Below are 15,222 nucleotides of genomic sequence, written 5' to 3' on the forward strand. Positions count from 1 at the left end.
CTTCTAGTCGAACACCCCCGAGCAGAGCACTCTTACTTGTTTGGCCTGGCCTGGTGGTAGTAGTCGTATTAGTTGCTCAGTCTCTGGGCTGGTGGTACACTTAATTTTTTGGGGTGGTTCAACCCCCAGGATATGGCACGGGCCCCTGTAAAGTTGTAACAGGCAGGTGCTGGCTCATGCTGGTGTTGGCCGCTTGATTCTGATTTCGTTTGCCGATGATACCACTCCTCATTGTCGTTGTCGTTGTTGTTGTTGTTGGTGGTGATGCTGCTGCTGTTGCTGCTGTTGCTGCTACGGGCGTGCAGCTGCCTGTGGCACAGTCAATGACCCCCCGACCGTTAGCTTAATCAATGCATAGAAGAGTCCTTGATTACATGGGTGACATAAATCATAAGCGGGCCACGAGCCAGCAGCTGGCAGCTGCACAAAAGCTCAACAAGCCAAACTAATCAGATTGCTGCAGACGGGTGTTAGCGACTGCCTAATACTTGTTTATAGTCCAATAAGCAATTGCATTAAGAGATTTTGATGTTGATATCGCACACGTGGGGCGTTCGGATCGATCTTAAGAGGAGGCATCTATATTCCAGACTGTGCCGGTTATTCTTGCTAGATCTTTAGAGGAGCTTATTAAGAAAGAACTCTTTTGCAAATTGTGCTAGATATTCAGTTTTACATGCAGCGAGTGGGCGTGGTCAATTCAAAGAAAACTGCAGAAGAGAGAATTATGTAGAAGTTATAGATATTTATTCTGATGAATAGTCGAATGTATGTAGGCTGCGTTGCGTTGGAAAAACTTAATATAATCTTTAAAATCCTTTCAAAAATAATAATAACAAATGTCCCTTAAACAAGTTTTATATATTGGAACAAAAATTGCGTTCAAAAACCAATAAAGACTATTGAACGTTGTGAAGGACAAACGCGGTGCGCGCAGCTGTGAGCAGGACTCAAAATTGAGCACATTTGATGGCGACAATAGTCAAATTTGTGCAACAGAACGGCAAGCATTCCGACCGCAAGCATCTTATGCACACACCGGGCCTTAACAGCGGCACGGGTCGCAAATATCATAATAATAAATTGCCGGACAGCACACATTTGGGCCCATTGCGCAATACGCTGGACTATGTGTGCAAAATTGTAGATGAAAAAAAAAAATCAAGAAATCAACAATGGCAACATTGAAGAAACAGAGCAAATCAGTTGCCACACCGGGCCCGGGCCCCGTAGCGCATCTTGCAACGCGCTGTGACAATGCTGCCAATGTTTTTAATGCCATTATTCTTCCGGCGCACAGCCATTGTGCAGCAGGGGCAACACTTACAGCAGCAGCAGCAGCAGCGGCAGCAACTCCCTTTCTTCCTTCTTCCGTTGTGCCGGTCTTGGTTCTTGGTCTGGTCCTGGTCCTGGTCCTGGTCGTTGTCCTCGTCGCCAAATGCAATCATTGTAATCGATTTTGCACAATTTCCAATGCGAGCTCAAGACGTTGCGCCGACGACGTCTTAGGGGTTGCAAGCTAGACGCCGCCGCTGCCACCTGGTATATCCACACACCTCTGTATATATATATTTCATCCCCCTTGCCGCACAGCTGATCATACGTGCCACTCATAGCTCGTGCCAAAGCGCGCGCGGGGTTTTTCTTCTTTGACTTGAAGAATACGAAAATTGTAACAGCGAACCAAATGCAGCATAATAATAATAATGTGCATTTACAGGGGCAGCCGGCGCTTCTTGCCGCCTGCCAACGTTCCCGTTCCCTCTGCTGACTCTGACACCTTCAACTATTTCGCTTGGCACAAGCCAAATAGCCAAACATCTGTCCCATATTTTCTGGCGTTTTAATGTGACACATTCGTAACTGGGTTCCCAAAGCAGCTCGACTTTATCTAGGGCTAACCAATTTTTTTTTTTTGGTAAGTGCTCGAAGGGTTGTCGCCAGCTCCCCAATCATTTTATAGCTTACCAATACTCAGTGCAGTGTTGGCTAATTGAGTGAAGCGTGCTTAAGGGTTGGTAACTAGCCAAATGCTAGCTCCCCATTTAAAGCAACCCCCCCTACTCTCGTCACCCTCCCGCCTTTGTCGATTGCACAAATATTGATTCGCAAAGTTTTGCATAATTCGACCTTAATTTGAAAATATGTTTAGCTCCATTTCATAAATACTTAATGGACACAAGGTGAAAATACTATGCTTGCATTTCGTATGTAAATTTAGGCCTTTGACTTAACTCAAAATATCTATAAATATTATGTTGCAGGCAGCAGTTGGTTTTCTGTTTGTGGATTGAAGTCTTTTTTTAGTAAACAAGCAAATAAAATAACCAAGTAAAACTTCAGCCAATATATAGTTGAGATATCAATAATTATTGAAAGATTATAATCTATAGTGCACTTATCTGTACGATATATTTACGAACTACCTGCCCATACAGACTTTATGTACGGTACCCTAGAGTCTAGGGAAGAAACTGGAAATTATAAATGCATCTCTTGAGAAGTTTCCCAAGGCTCTATTTTGGTAATATTTAGCTGCATAATGTGAAACTTATGAATGCCGAATTTGGTCCAGATACGATCCTTCATATCGCAGCTATATGATATAGAAGTCCGCTGTTAATAAGATTTTGCATACATGTGGAGGGGATGGTATAACTCATAAATGTTGACATCTTGATAAATAAAAATGTTTATTTATATGTTTTCCATGCAAGAACATTTTCTTTGACCGATCGCTATGGCAGGTATATGATATAGTGGTTCGATCCGGTCTCCGGTTCCGACTTCCTTGACAAGGGTATAATAAATGAAAATAAAATATAATGTAAATTATTTATTGAGATATGGGCAGAATTCTTGCAAGTGTGCGATCTTCATTTTATATAACTTTAAGAACTAAAATTCAAAATTTCGGAACACGACGTTTGTTTCTTAAAAAAATTCTGTAGCATTTGATGGAGCTGTATTTCTAGGCTATTGACTGGGTGCTAGGATATACGAGTTCCGTTTTGCTTAAGGCCCCGCACGCTTTTTGTTTATACAATGAGTTCTTCAATAATCCCCAATAACATTTTGTAGATCCCTTAAACGGTATCTACCCCTTTATGACATTCTAGGAATCGGAATTATAGCTTATATGGCACATGCCTGGCAAGTTCAACGAACTGTTTGTGTTTTGTTTTTTATTATTTTCATTTTTCGTGTTGCATGTGTTCGACCTAAGACAGTAGCAAGATATCTATGTGCCCCATATACAATATACATGTATGCATATGAAGATATGATAAGGTGAGTTTGACTTTCTGTAGTCCCCCCGCCCCGCCCTAACGGAACTCGAGTTTTAACAGACATATTAATAACATTGGGGTCATTGTCATGGCAGCTCTTCCGTTTATTTATGTAGTATGTCTTGCATGGCAGCTCATAAATGTCGGCAACTGTCGCCTCGAAGAAACCCCCTATGAATAATGCGCCCCATGTTGCATGTTCTGCTCGCTGTTGCACGTTCTTCTTGTTGTTGTTGTTGTTGTTGTGGCAGCCGTGCGGTGGCATTAGTCGGGCGGCTGGTCGTTCGATCGGGTGGTGCTTTACTCTAGTACATATACGAGCATACTTATATATATATATAGGAAAAAGTTGAACCCTCCTGGCCAGCCCAGCGCAGCCCAGCGCAGCGCAGCGAGCCAGTCAGTCAGCCCGGCAGCTGCTCGGGCGGCTCAGACTTGGAGAGTTTTTCCAGCTCCTTGCCACGTTTCATTTAATTTTTGCTTCATTTCAAATGCGATTGCAACCGACTGTGTGTGCGTGCGTGTGTGTGTGTGTGTGTGTGTGTTCGTGTGTGCCAAGGAGGCAGGATTACTTATGGGCGATCGAGGTGGCATATGCGTTTTCTTGGCGCGAGCTATGCGGCACAAATGCACAAGGAACCAAAAAAAAAAAAAAGTAGGCAAGGACGAGCCAAGGAAGCAGGCAAAGCAAGAAATACAAAACACAAACAGGGAGAATAATGGGAAGTTCGGCTAAATTGGGGTGACGATACGCCAGGAAGGTGGTGCCAGCAGCAGCAGCAGCAGCAGCAGCAGGAGCAGGAGCCGCAGACGCAGCAGCCGCAGCCGGTGGTGCTTTTTTAAGTAGAAATGCGCGCAAATGCAAAAATCTCAAAAAATTACAAAAAAAAAAAACAACTAAAGTTGAGCAGCAAGCGAAATGAAAAGTGCAAGAATTGCTCAAAATGTGTGTGTGTCTGTGTGTGTGTTTATGCAAAAAAGTGCACACACACACACACATACACACACGCACACACACACATGCCTGCACACAAGACGCTATCAATAAATTTAAGGACCTCTCTCGGGCGCGTTTCCTCGGGGGGGTGCCACAGCCTTAGACTCAGCCGCAGCCGCAGCCTCAGTCTTTGGACTCTTCAGTTCCGTGTTGCAAGCAGCTGCCAATGCTGCTGCATTTCTTGTCGCATGCTCTGCAAATTGTTGTTGCCAAGACAAGAAAATTTTTCGTAAATTATGTGGCTGCAACAAGACTGCCGGCTGCTCTGTCATTGATAATCTAGCCGAGTCGCTGCGTCCCATACTTGGGGGTTGACTTTCCCCTTGATTGGGTTGACTTTCCGTTTCTTTCCATTTCTTTTCTTTCACTTTTGGAGATTTCCCAATTGCTGCCGGGGCGCTGCTGCACACATATTGTGACGTGTCACGCCCCGAAGGCTCTCGCTGACCGTTCATCAATAGCTGCTAATTATTTTGGCATTGTTCGTGGGGTTGCGGCAAGCTGGCAAATAGCACGAGCTGGCATTTGTTTTGTGGAGCAGACGGCGCTGCCAGGCGGCCGATCAATTAGTGTGTGTTCGATTAAAGGTTGACATTTGTATTAACTATAGTATAGGATCTCAGACTACCTAGGCTTACACGGGTAACCGCTTAAACTGCGCGTGTCTGAAGAGCAACGTATATTCGTTCTAAAATGGGAAGCAGGGACTTCAATTGGCTAAATGCAAATTGAGTGCCCTAACATAAGATAATGATAATAATAAGCAAACAAATAAAGGGCAAAGGGAGGAAGAGTGTCAACTTTGTATCTCGCCCTTAAAGTTCTCAGTTTATAGAGATAGGCAGACGAAATGATAGAAAGATCTTGTACCCTTCTACGTTATTTGAAGAACATTAATTAGCATAAAAATGCTTCAACTTAATTCTGTTTAAACTAAATTGTAATAAGGCGTACAATCCGAAGAGTCCAAGGCCAAAGATCCTTAATATATAACTAAAGCAAAGGGAAAGGGAAATGGAATATACGTACCAAATTTTCTATTTCTAGTCCTTATAGTATCTGAGTTGGGCTGACGAATAATGGCTAGATCATATAACTCCTGTTGCTTGCGCCTTTTTTGTCATTTGAAATAAATTTAATTTGTATACGGAATTGAAGAGCTTATATACCAAATTGGCTGCCTCTAAATCCTATAGTTCTCGAGATATGTCAACTTGTTAATGCAACATTTTTTAGCCAATTATAATGCTTACAATGTGAAGCCCTGCAGGTTAATAGCTTTATTAAGTTTAACCAAATGAGTTGGCATTGTCAGAGCACAGCGCCTAATAAGCCAAAGAAAGGCCGCCCGCCAACTTGGCAACACGATTGCGGCACAAACAAAGAACTTGCCGAATCAAAGCAACATTCGCTTGTCAGAACCTATTAGGAATTAGCTTCAAATGGGGAAAATGGAAAATGCAAATCAGTGTAAAACTTCAAACCAATTAACTGCTGCCAAGTAAGCAACTTAAAACGCCTTAAGGGCCATTTGCGCACAACATGGGCCAAATTTGAATGTGAAAGGCAAGTCGAGCGGGCACAAGTAGAGCGGCAGCTTTCACAACGGGATCCGCGTGGAAAGTTGCGAAAGTGCAGCATTAGAGATTCATGGCACACGCAGCAGTATTCAGCGCCAACGAAACGGAAAATGCTGCACGAAATAATGAAAAACTCTGCTGGCAAATGCAAATGGGCTTGGCGAAAAATCCTGAATCGGGCAAAGTTTAACCCTTTAGCTCATTAGTGCATTTATTGATCTACGGCAGGAGGCAATCAAATTCACATTTCGCAACATTAACATGACAATGGCGGTTAAGATCTCAAGATCTTTGGCTGGCCGCGGGTTCAAGGCAGCGAAGCGTTGCGGCGCAGTTGCCAATCGATCGATCGTTGGTTCGATGAACGACCTCGAAACCCATCGACCCTATCAATGGCCCAGGAGTAGTCGAGCTGCCGGCACAGCTGAGGCACAGCTGAAATTTCGCAATGAGCGCGCGCGCTAAAAAATGCAATTAAATCCCAAGATTTTCCCCCTTTCCGTTTATTTCTACTACCGAAAAACCCGGTTCCTAAAAATGTACTTATTCATGCATGTTCTTCTCTGTCTGGCTGTGTGTGTGTGTGTGTGTGAGATTTGTAGCAAACGTCTTTGGTTTTTTGACATACCCTACTTGGCCAGACTACATATTGCTCTACCCCTTTGTCTGGCACTCGGGGTGTGGCACAAGGTTGAGTAAGGTAGCATAAGGTTGTATAAGGTAGGGTTGGGCAAGGTTGCGTTTCCTTCAGGTTCCCTCTCAGTCTCAGTGTGTGTGTGTGTGTGTGTGTGTGTGTCATGGGGTTTGTGTTTGTGTTTTTTTGCAATTGATTTGCGGAGAAAGCATCGATTGTTGGGTAATTGTGCAAAAATTGGAAAAAGTCACAGGAGATGCCAGCGTATGTCAAACTGGGCGTGGCACAGCATCTTTGTGCAGTGCATTACGTGGCGGGGGGGCGCACTGCAGTCGCCCTTGGTCTACGATCAAGTTATATATAGTTTATCCTTCAGTGGCTCTGATTTGTCCTGAATGGAACCAAAGGGAAACGCCCCATATATGATTGAAATTAAAGTGCATTGTGCAAGTTTATTATCATAATATTTGCTGCGAATTGGAAAATAAGAGAATGAGACTTTTTAAAGTATTTATATACCTTATCTATATAAATGCTATTATAGATATAGTCAAATCTGCTGAATAGCGCATATTTATCCACAGGAGTTCTTCCTTGACAAATACAAGTTCTTATCTGAGGTATTTCCTGTATATCGATCTTCGTTTTAAAATCGTAAGAAAACGAAAATATTTTGTTTTATTCCTTAATGCTAAATCGGATGGAATCCATCTTACGAGTTAGTCAAAGACAAAATTCTCCTTTATCTGTTTCTGTTCGCCTTCAATTCACACACAATCGTGTACTAAGTACATTTAGATAGGTTTAGTTATATATTGTGTAAAATGAAGCAGGTCCTTGATAAGATAAGATAAAGTAAACAACTAAAGCCAAGAATTTAACTGTATGCCCAGTATTATATGGGAGCTAATTACCCTGCCTGTTGGATCACCTGCCTCGAAGATATCTATAGACAGCCCCCCTCTCAGGTATCACATAACTCACACGGGCATTCGTCACACGATCACGCAAACTTGTAGACAAACCCCTGAACTAATTTTCCCTAAACATATCTGTGCACTTCTTCGGCCCAAACACGCTCCCATGCCCGGCCGAAGGAACCCTTCAGAATCCCACGAAAAAGAAAAAAAGTGAAACTGTAACTCTCTCCCTCTTTAGAAGGCCGCGCATGCGCCCAAAAGCTGCACAGCTGCTGCTACAGTTCTCTCCTTTAGCTAGCTATTTATTTAATTACCAAATATTTATTGAACATGCATTACGTTTCATGTCGAGTCCCAAAATTCCCAGGGCAGCGTTGCTTGTAAGGGGTTCCGAGTGCGTCACAAATTTTGCAATTTGCTTGAAGCTGCAGCAGCAGCTCCTGACAAAAACAAAATCGGGCCTGATTTCGCATACCTTTCACGTAATGGCAAAAACCCGCCATAACTTAACCTCAGCCTCAGCCTTTCGCCCAAAGATTAGGTAAGCCCACGGCGAGCTGCTTTAAGATTTCCAATCGGGGTGCAATTGCGCAAGCGTCGCATCGATTTCCCATCGATGGGCGCACCCTTCGCTAACGAATTTGCCTTCATTACCAATTTTATTTATTTACTTTCGCATTTTTTGACACGACGCAGACAATTTTCATATGCATTGCGCGGAATTTTCAGGGATTTTCGCATAGCTTGGCCAAATAATTTATTGCGTTTCTTTTGATTTCAATCTTCGATTTGTCTGACTCGCAATTTGCAATTTGAATTTAAGGCGCTTGTGCTGCTTGAATAAGGATTATAATGAGCCTGTGCCTGGGGGTTGATCGAGGGTTTGATGTGGGTTTGCGCATTGAAACAATAAATATGCAAGTTGAAGGACATTTTCTTAAAATAATATCGATCTTAGACTTAAGATTGATGTGCTTGGTAGCTTGTGCTTGCAGAACCTTAAGTGAAAAACTTATAAGCTTTCCTTAAGATTTCCTTCAAATCACCATCAATTTTCTATATTTAAACACCCTATACTCCTCGCAGACCTCTAGGAACTTGGGAGCTATAAGAGATAAGCTTAAAGAATTTGGTATGCTTATCAATTTTGGTCTTAAATGTTATATTATAAAAGAACATACATCTTTCCTAAAGATTCCCTTTAAATCACAATCAATTTTCTATATTTTAACACCCAGCACTCCTCGCAGACCTCTAGGAACTCGGGAACTATGAGAGCTAGAGTTAAAAAATTTGGTATGCTTATCAATTTTGGTCTTAAATGTTGTATTATATATAAGAGCAGTCGTTTTTTTGAGTTAAGCCCAAAATTGTATTTATACTACGCATTAAAATGAAAAATTATTCAAAGCCCAAGCAAAAAACATCTTAAATTGAGTGTTATAAGCTGTATATTTATTTTTTTTTTCTGACATTTTTTTTTTGCCTCAGGCTTTTAAAAAACATTCAAATTTACATTTTACAATGAAGAATTTCCACATTTTTTTTTTCTCTGAGGAAGACTTCTTGCTGTATAACACGCTTTTGCCATCCAAATAAAGCATTTTGTTAAGCTAATTTTTATCCCATTGCGAACAAAACAATTCTCTGCTTTTTTGTGTTTTCGTTTTTTTTTTCTTCTGCTTTTTTGTCGCTCATCTCTCCTGTAAAGAAAGTGCCGCCCCTGGCGTTGCCATTGATAGTCCCATTGCACAATGACAAGCGACATAAAAAAAAGCAGTCAAAATTATGTTATAAATTATAAGAAAAAGGGTAAATTCATGTTGAAAATTTCAAGTGTTTTGTAATAAAGCGCGGAAGAAAAAAAAAAAACACAACGCACACAGCTACAACCCCAAAAGAGTTCCATACAGTAAAAAACTTACAATGAATGTCAAAAGATGAGAAAAAAATAAATAAGTTTGCTTCATTATTTGCTTGTTTTTCCAGCGCGTTTTGTTGTTGTTTTTTTTTTTTTTTGTTTTTTTTGTGTTATTGTGTGTGCAACGTCATGAGCATGATACCCCAAAAAACCCAACCCGAACCCAACCCAAACCCAAACCCAAACCCAAACCCGAACCCAATTCCAAAGAAAAGCCAAACTACAAATTGCGAATGCAACGAAGCGGCTGCAATCTTAAAGACAACATAAAAGCTAGCAAGGAGTTGAGCCTGCCAGACAAATATACACACACCACACACACACACACACTCTACACACTCTACACACACACACAACCTGGCGCAGTCAGTCACTCAGCCAGGCCACCAGGCACCACCCCTTGACAGCTACACCCTGCGCCTCGATATGATCTTGGTCCTCTCGCCAGAAATGGCACCATCTAAAGCCAGCCGGCCGCCCGGCGCTGGCACCGAGTAGCTAAGTAAACCCAAAGATTTCACACGCCGCTGCTAAAGGATTGTTGTTTTTCTTTTTTTCGCTTTTGCGTCTGCCCCTTGGTGTCACCCCTCGGCTTTGGGTCGTGTTCTGGGTCGGGTGATGGTTGCATTTTTTACTTGACGCCTTGCTACAAAGCTGCATAATAATTATATGGCCGATACCCTTATCAGGCGCTATGTTAAGGCGTAGAGTGCGAAAAATCGTGCTGGAAAAATCTCATTTGAATATGCGTTTGGGAAACTCAAAAAAAAAAAAAAAAAAATTAATGAATATTTTGGAATACTTTATGAGGCATGCCTAAAAGGGCAGCAAACGCAGCCCAGCTGATTGCCTGCACTTCAAATTTGCATAGCCGATCTTTACGTTAGAAAATCAGGTTTTGGCTGAGTCTAGGCAGGAGTATCCGACCAGGAGATAAAGTCTTTGCATCTTGTGCTCGCAGTTGAACGCTGTGGAAAATTCATTTTCGAAAATAAATTGTGTATTATTAAACTTTAAAGTCAATTAGATTTAGTTAAAATGTACTCAAAGTCCGTTTTAGAAAAGGGTCAAAATTGGGTATTGGGAAAAAGGTATACAAAATTTAAAATTCTTTTGGATTTGAACTAGCTTGAACATGATTTGGCGATTAAGGAAACTCGGCATGAAATTTTGTAAGTTTTTTGTTTACAGCTCATTTTCGTAGATCTTTGTGAAATTTTATTTCTTACGTTTGGTCCGATTCTGTCATTCTTGTATGGAAAATGGGGATGAATGAACATAAAGTTTATTTTTCGGCTTTATTGAACTAATTTTTATAAATTAATGTAAAATGATATAGCTTTGAATTTGAACTTTACTCAAAATAGTACGGATAGATTTTAAATTTCCATGGGTAGAAAATAGTTGAAAAAGGTGTCAGCTAAAATTTGAAGTACATTAAGTTTATTGCACTTAAGTTTATTGTCAAAAATATGTAAGACTTTTTCTCCGCCTGAGCTAAAGTATAGTCTCTCAGATTTACATAGATCAAGACTTGTCCTGAATATGAAAATGACTTTTGCATAAGCTGAATTAATTATTGTATAAAACACATTCTTAATTGATTTTACCCATTTTTAATGCGCATCGCTTAATAAAAGGAAACAAAATTCCGATTAATAACATCTGTGAGTAGTTCCTGCTCTCTGCTCGCTTCTCTCCAGGAGCTTAGCCACCTGTGCCCGACACTTCAGCTCCTTAAAACGCAATTAAGACCATGTGTAGTTCACTTGCTGGCATGGGAAAGTGCGCAGCTCGAATTGAGATAGACAATAATGCCTAGAACCTGATTAATCATCGGAAATGCTTGTCGCTATATTACGTGCCGCTAACCCATTTACAGCAGCTCGTAAATAATATTTTTGCCTACCCCTAAATAAAAGAAAAAAAAAATGTATATCAATAGAGAGAAACGAAAATAAAAGGCGGGGGAGTCTGGGGCAACAAAACAATTAGAATGCCAAAACATCAAGCTCGGCGATCTTAAGTGCTCATAGAGCTATCGGATTTCTCAAGTGCTTATGTATATATATACACACATATATACCTATATATGTATTTGTTTGTGTGTGGCACAAAAGTTCTGCTGCTCCCCTTTGACAACTTGAGGATGAAGCAAAGTCTGCCTCCTCGTTCTCTTGTATCTGGGGGTAAGCTCTGCTCTGCTCCGCTTGTTGTGCCGTTCATGTGTACTACTTATATATCGAGAGACCGTTATGGACTATATTTCCATTCTTCTGAATTGGTTGGGTAGGTTCGTTGTACTGCTCGTTGCGTGACTCGGCGTGGCCTCATTTGTAGAACTATGCTCTATGATTTTTGTTCGCTCTTCGTTTGGGCGTCATAAATTGAAATTGAAATTTATGCTGGAGCATTTAATAGATTTCTTCTTTTGTATATTTAAATTTGTGGCGTTTCTTAATGATTTAGTGTAATTAGCTGGCAGGCTATGCGACGCTGCGTGCCAGGCGCCTGCAAGACCTTACACAAGTACCACACATTCGGGCATATATAAAGATATACAATATAGAAATTCAAAAAATTGTTGGGGTGTCGTTTTTTTTTTTCATGTGTGCGCTGAGCGCGTTTTGTGATTAAGATCTTCGAGTAGTTTCATATTGTGCTGGGCTCGACAGGCCGCGACAGGCGGGCGTATCGAAGCAGGGAGCAGCACCATAAAGTGGGCTGCCTCTGAGATCATCAAGCCGAATTTGTTGGGCATTCTGAGTGTGCGAGCCGTACCCAAGCCAAGGGTTTGGCTAATTGATACATCAACATGAGAAACATATATTCAAGACTGGCCACTTGGCTCACAAGAGAAGTACATACAATTTTTATGGGGGTAGTCCTCTTGCTGGGGGTCAGTGTGGATAATTCTATTAAAAGAGCTCGAACTTCTGCTTAAAGAAGTCTACTTTCTATACGATTTGTAGATTTAAAAACAGTTGTTTTTTGTATGCGAATCCCAACAAAACTTTCGATTTCGTGTGCAGCAATTGGACGGAGGAATGCTAAGGAGTAAACCAAAGGGGAAAGCTGAGGGAAGAACTGGGAGAAGGAATTCAACATATAGCAGCTAGAAGAAGCAGAGAAAATACCTATTACTTACAGAACCTAAAGAAATAACCGCACTAGTGAGACGAAAGAAGCTGAGTTTTGAATTGTGAGCAGAAATTTAAGAACATAATGGCAAGAAGTAGAGAAAAAATCTAGTTCTAACCGAACCCAAAGAAGCCTCAAGTCAAAAGATGGTTCCCAAAGCTGCTAAAGCTGCACAACAGCTGTGCAACTTTTCATAAGTAATTTTCAATTAAATTTCCATGTCGTAAATTTGCAGAAAAAAAAGGCAGGAAAATCTCGTAAACATTTGGGATTTGTCTGCAGTCTCACACGGTCGTCATTGTTGTTGGCTCTGACAAAACCGTCAAACCGTTATCCCCTCTAAGCTAACAATCTATATTTGTTTCACTTTTATAGTTTTCGGCTTTTCTGTTTATTTTTTTGGTAGTTACATTTAATGCCCAAAAATCTGGCCCCTTTTTCGAGCACATCACAATGGAAGCATCCCGCCTTTAACATCAAAGTTGAGACAACTTTGTAGATGCTTTGAAAGCTGCTGCGACCTTTGATCCCGTTTCCGTTGTATTTTCTAAGTTTTTTTTTTTGGCTGGCCAACGTTTGACATGCGCATGTAAATGTGCGCGTAATACCCGTAAAGCAGCTTAAGACACTTTCCCTGCCGCTTTTCCGCTTTTCCGGGACAAAACACTTAAAAAAAGCGCATGAAATTTTCTACAACGCCGAACGCTGCAGCCCTAATGATCAGCGGGGTTGGGCCCAGCGAATCTACATATATCCCACATGGGCTAAAAAGGGGTGTAACCTCTAATTTACATGAGATCTGCCCCCTTTTGCATGCTGCGCGGAAAAACTGGACCACAAGATGTCCCGTACTCGAGTCGGCAACATTTGATTGCCCCTTGCGGCAACTAGGCATGGAAGGGGGTTGTTGCCCGTTGGGCGTAAAGATCTTTTGAGACAGCATCGGGTCATGGTCACGGATGCGGCTAATGAGCCGGGACAATGGATGCAATGGACAGGCAGGACACACAATGCAATCAAATAGCCATGAGGAAAGCCTTTCCACAATCAACATTTGCATCATTTGCATTTGAAATCAGCTCAGGCTCCGGCTGAGACGCAGCTTCAGCGCGCTTAATTCCCTTTCTTCTCCTTTTTTTTTTTTTTTTTTTGGCTCTTGGAGTGGCCGTGCCCCTTTTGTGGACACACAATTTGGACATTTTTATTTTCATTTGTGATTTACTTGAGGCGCGGATTAGCCGGGCGAACGGGCTGCGGCATCTTGACCTATTTTGCCAACTTTCGGTAGAGCTATAAATGTCAGCGATGTAATTAAAGTTTAATAATTTATGAAAAGCCGGCCGAGTGAATTGCGCTCCAAAAAACCTGTATATAGATCTGTATATATGTTTATTTGTGTATCTGTAGCTGCTTTTGGGTTTTCCAAGTGTGTGTGTATGTGTGTGTGTGTGTGCGGTCGTTGACTGTAATTAAGGGAAAAATTAGTTTGATTTCAAGTTTTTCTTTCACTCGTGTGTTTGAAGTGTTCTTCTGGGCACGCGTCACAGCCGGAAGTGGTTTTGAAGATTCTGTGTTTCTGTGCTATTTATAGAGCGGAATGTTACTTGTGGCAGTTTGTCAGCGCCTGTGGGTTTTCTTACTTTTCTTTTTTTTGGGAAAATTGGGGAGCTCGAGTCTGTGCTGGACCCATCAACAGTCACTTATTTCGAGCCAAGTGAGTGACAGCTGCCGCTGAGCCGTGAAGTACATTGTAATGCGGCTTATTTTTGTTAAATTTCATTTACGGAAATATTCTCGACAAGAATGAAAGATATAACGGGCCCGGTAGGATCGGTAGGGCGAAAAAAAAAAAAAAACAAAATAATATATACTGCCTGCATTTTGGGCATTTGGGCGCATTTCAAACTCAATTAGCGCTCATTAGCAAATAACTGAGCAGAACAGCAACAAAAAAATCACTCAAAAAGGAGGCTGGGCCTGAGTTGAGCGTAACTGGGAGCCTAAACCCAGGCGGGGGCATGCGGCATGCGGCAAGCTAAACGGAAATGAACATTGACAACGACAATTGCTTGTTATTTGCAAAGCGAAATTCCGCAAGAGCCAAAGCCTTGGAGTTGATTCCCTGCGTCAGAGGACTGAGGGACAGGCCCTCTTCGGGTTGCCGGGCGGGTAATTATAATTATGAGCGAAGCGGGGCAGCATCATTACCGCCATACGAGACTCGATTCAGAGCCCATCATTGCCATGATTATCGGCCGGAGAACGACATCATCAGCATCAGCATCAGCAGCGGCTGCGGCGCGAATTGGTGCGAAACGCACTTTGACTTGGACAGCAAAAAGCTTTTTGCTTTACTAAGCGACAGACCTCAAGAGTGGAAAAGAGCGAGAGAGAGAGAGAGAGAATCCACAGCGTCCAGTTCCAGAATCTTTTTGCAAAACAAGATCGAGGTTGTGTGTGCTCCAAAAACAGGGTGTATTGGGTGTCTGTGTGTAGGATGTATATAGATAAAATCCAAAAACACGTCTCAAATGATTTTTTATATAGATCCTTGGAAATCCATTTCAGCGCGAAACCTAACCCACCAAATACTTGAGCCCCATTTCCATGGATATTCGAAAAGTATAAAGATCTTAGAAAATGATTTTGAGGTCGATCGGATGGTAGACAAAAAGTTTCATGATTTTTCCACAGTTGCGGGTTGAATTTCCCGTAATCCCGTATTGACATGGACCTTCA

The sequence above is a fragment of the Drosophila virilis genome, chromosome 2, assembly GCF_030788295.1.
Source record: "Drosophila virilis strain 15010-1051.87 chromosome 2, Dvir_AGI_RSII-ME, whole genome shotgun sequence".
NCBI classification, from domain to species: Eukaryota; Metazoa; Arthropoda; class Insecta; order Diptera; family Drosophilidae; genus Drosophila; species Drosophila virilis.